This window comes from Mus pahari, chromosome 17 (genome assembly GCF_900095145.1).
Source record: "Mus pahari chromosome 17, PAHARI_EIJ_v1.1, whole genome shotgun sequence".
NCBI lineage: Eukaryota > Metazoa > Chordata > Mammalia > Rodentia > Muridae > Mus > Mus pahari.
Window position 1 is genome coordinate 23,679,534 of NC_034606.1, and position 4,679 is coordinate 23,684,212.

Below are 4,679 nucleotides of genomic sequence, written 5' to 3' on the forward strand. Positions count from 1 at the left end.
TTCCAAGACGACTATCTTGTGAGACCCCACCTCAAAAAGAATAAGGGAGGATGTTTATTGGGAAAAAAAGTGTATTAAAAGATTTGACAGAGGAGAATTCCTGTGAAGAGATGAATAACAAAAACTGTATTATCGTGTAGCCAACTGTGTGTGTGTGTGTGTGTGTGTGTGTGTGTATCTCTGTGGGTATCTGTGTTGTATATCTCTTGTATGTGTATCTGTGTTGTGTATCTCTTGTGTGTGTGTCTCTCTCTGTGTGTTTATTTCTGTGTGTATCTGTGTGTTTATGTGTATATCTGTGTTATGTATCTCTTTGGGTTTATCTGTGTGTGTATCTGTGTTGTGTATCTCTTGTGTGTGTCTCTCTGTATGTGTATCTGTGTTGTGTATCTCTTGTGTGTGTCTCTCTCCCTGTATTTATCTGTTGTGAGTATCTGTGTGTGTGTATCTGTGTGTGAACAGTAGTATTGTTTGATCATGTCATTTAGGTTTACATAGAGTCTTTGTGTGTTTCTCCAAAGTTTTATTATGTCACTTTGATGACTAATTTTCTATCAATGATGTGGCATGATCTGTGACCATTTTCTAAACTTTGAAACTTAACTTATATTTCAATACTGTGAATGGCTCTATAATGAGCATCTTCATTTTATTTATATATACACACACACACACACATATATATATATATATATATATATATATCCCAAAAGTAGACATAATAACTGTTAACTCACAGCTAACATTCATTGAGTGTGTAAATTTGATTGGCACTGACCTATGCCCCTTATGGGCATGGTTGCAATAAGTCTTCACAATAGCCAGGTACTTTTATTTTATTTATAAATGCAGAAAGAGCTCAGCAGTGATAGTGAACTCCTTTGATCCCAGCACTTGGGAGGCAGACGCAGACAGATCTATGAGTTCAAGGCCAGCCTGGTCTAGCGATCTAGTTACAGAATAGCCAGGGCTACACAAAGAAACCTTGTCTAGAAAAATAAAAAATAACAACAATAATAAGAAATAATAATAATGTAATAAATAAATAATAAATTCAGTAGGAGCTGCAGTTTGGTGTGATGGCGCACAGCCAGAGTCACAAGGGTCAGGAGGATGAGATGAGAGACTGTGAGCTTGAGTTTAAGCTACTGGAAGATATACAGCAAGTTCAAGGTCAGCCTGTACTACATGCAGAGTATTTGGAGTGCACACACAAAATACATGGAAAATGAGAAGTCCTGGATAGCAGTTGAGATGTCACAACCTCGGAGAAGAGGGGTTAGGTACTGCTTCCTTCCAGGTCATCTTTACGTGGGTGGATGGCTTCTCTGCACACTCTTCTCCAACTGGGGCACTAGAGGAAAGATGCTGTTAAACCCCGGAGCAGTTTCCTGGATAATCAGAGTGTCTTCCTTCCTTCCTTATGTGTATACCCACACACATATATACATATATATGTAAATGTAACTTTGTTTCACTCACTACTACAGTCCAAGGAGCAGCTCCGTGTCACAGTAGCAGCTCAAATGAACAACTATTAACAAACAAATGATTATCACTTCAGCCTAAAAAGAGCACAGGTAACCTTTGTATCACAAGAAATCAAATTGTTCAAGGAGAGGAGAGTGGTAAGAGCGTCAGAGAGTTAGGGGGAGATGAGGGAACCGGAGACTTAGTGAGTGGAACAAGCCCAGCCCCCTTTAGTCACAGGATGTTATTGCTGTTGATGTGCAAGCGTGCATATGCCTGACTGGCAAGGCATCTGAGTCCAGAATGCTACATCTGTCGTGTTTGTTTGAAGGNAATCCAGACAGGCTGAGTGCGCGTTTCAAGAGCTCGGGGATAATTTTACATTTTGTTCATGCTGTCAAAAGCCATCGGGGAAGTGTGTTGGGAAGAAAAAGGGTGCATGTTCCACACTCAGTGCCTCGCCTGTGTGAGGTCACACCCACCCATGGCTGCAGTTTGGCTTGGTTTGTTCTTTGTGAGGCTCTGACCTAAGCACCTGGGGCCACCACTTGGTCAGTAGCATCTTTGGGCCACCACAAACATCACCTTTCCCCAGTTCTGACAACTGAAGTGTTGCAGACCTTCTCAATGCCCTGTGAGTGGATGGGGTAACCCTCCCCCCCCCCACGCTTTCGGTTATACATGACACAGATGATGCTTATCTGCCCCTCCTCCTTTTGTTGCTACATACTTACACACACACACACACACACACACACACACACACACACATGTCTAAGAATATAAGGGGCCATAATTCACTGAAGAATGATACCCCAGACTCAAATAGTGTGTAAATGCAAAGAGTGCTTTATTCTGCAGAAGCCCAGCATGCTTACCAAGACAGAGAGTCAACCAAGTGAGCATGCAGCTCCTTCTAAAGCACATTGGAATCCCGGGGCAGATGAGCTTTATCTTACTCTATCTCTGGACATTCTGGAACCATTTCTGGCGTGGAGGCTGGAAACTGTTGTTGAGGAATCCCGGGGTAGGTGGCCTTATCTTGCCCTAGGTATTCTAGAACCATTGTCAGGGTGTAAAGGTTGGGGCCTGGGGGTTTTTTTCCATTAGTGATCGGCTTGCCTGGACTTGCCCAGTTCTCAGGTCTAGTCTCCTTAACTGCCAATTTGAAGTCTGTCATGGAATCAGCCAGGCCTCCTCAGGACAATCCCCACCCAATACAAGACGAGTCATTCCTCTGCATACTCCTTCCAAATGTGCTCCTGCGATTTCCTGCTGCCATCTGGGAGAATTGAACAAAGACCCTCTAACAAATCTTATCTTAGCCAGGCCTGGTGGTTCACATCGCTAATCCTAGTACTCAGGGGCTAAGGCATGAGAAACGCCCAGATTTCAAGGGTCTCAGGGGGTACAGAGCCAGAGTCAGACTCAGAGAAAATGCCTCCAGGATTCCGCACTTACATCGTTCCTTCCTGCTGACCATGTGCTTCTCTGCCATTCCTACTGTAATGTCCCTTTCTTACAATCCAGTGTCATACAAAAATGGCCTGGGTAGACTGTTGAATGGGGAAAGACCCCCATGGGGAGGGAGAGGGGGTTGGCATGGGTGGGTGAAAAAGTGATCCCAGATAGTCTAACCCCAGCTGAGCTTCAAATTAAATGCCACCATGAATGACCATAGCCGTACCATGTAGATCAGAAGTGTTTGGCTGAAGGCAGATATACAGAAGTGTGAGAAGTAGGAAGTCGTTTTGAGGTGGTTTGTTAGACATTGGGAGCTAGCTGAATAAATGCTCAAGTGAGCGAGCTACACAGTGTTTGAAGCAGCTGCTACCAGCATCTTCAAGCTGTGACACTTTCTCAGAGATGCCCTGAGTCAACGATTAAACATAGCTGCTATTAAAAAAATAAATAAATAACAAGCTCTGATTAAAATATAAGTTTAAGATGCTGCAAATATGTCTTAATTGCTAATGCCACGCTTTATTTTGTTAGCTTGAGGTTATCGATGTCTGACACACCTTTATTGAAGCTCAACTCTTTAGTCAGGGATGCCATTTTGGTAGCTTGAAACTGGTCACGGTAGGAGTATTTACAGCACAGAATTGCCAGCACAGGAATGCCACAGTTTGCTTTGTCTTGTTTTCTCTTTATCGCAGAGAGCCAGCTGCTAAACATTTACAGTATGGTACCCTTTTGAGCAGGGCTTTCCTAATGCCCATCACCCACATTCATGCCAAATACTGTTCTAAATCCTTCACAATTCCACGGCAAGTACCACTATTATCCCGATTTTTCCAGATGAAGTAATCAAGACACTGAGACATTAAAGTCTTTGCCCAAAATTAGAGTCCTTATAAACTGTGGATTCAAAGAACATGGGTATTCTGAGTCCCATGTCTTTAAGTTTTCAATCCGTATTTTCCAAATAAGATTAAAAAAGCTGATCACTCTAAGTATGTTGGTAGAAGAACAAGAGAGCGGAGGAGATGCTGAGCGAGAGGTTTCTACTTAATGTACAATGCAAATACAAGATCCCATGGTATTTAAAATAAAAAAAGCAAGTGATTGCTTTAGAAAGCCCCAAAGAAATGAAAAACAGTGGATCCACAGATGCCAATCAACGTAGGGCCCATTGGCTGCCCTCACCCTCATTCCTTTGCATAGGATTCTCTGCAGAGTTAGTTAGGTAGTCTAAGCTCCTGGCATTAGACTTTGTTAAAAAAAAGACAACACTCTTCTAATGTCTGTCAACCAAATAGCTCGCTGGATACCCTATCTCTCACCTTGCTCACTAGAAAATGTTCACAGTATTTCCCAAGCTCACCAGCGCATTAAAACAACAAAAACCGAGCCAGCGAGAGAGCATGGTCTATAAAGTCCTTCTCTTGCAAGCGTGTTGACCTGTTTGCAATCCCTAGGACCCGAGCAAAAAAGCTGAGCATGGTGACACATGTCTGTACTCTCGGCCCTGGCGAGCTTCAGGTCAAAGAGAGACCCCCATGTCGAAGAGCAAAGGCGAACAGTACCCGAGGAACAATCCTTAAGATTGACCTCTCCCAGCCGGGCAGTGGTGGCACACTCCTTTAATCCCAGCACTCGGGAGGCAGAGGCAGGCGGATTTCTTAGTTCGAGGCCAGCCTGGTCTACAAAGTGAGTTCCAGGACAGCCAGAGCTATACAGAGAAACCCTGTCTCGAAAAACCAAAA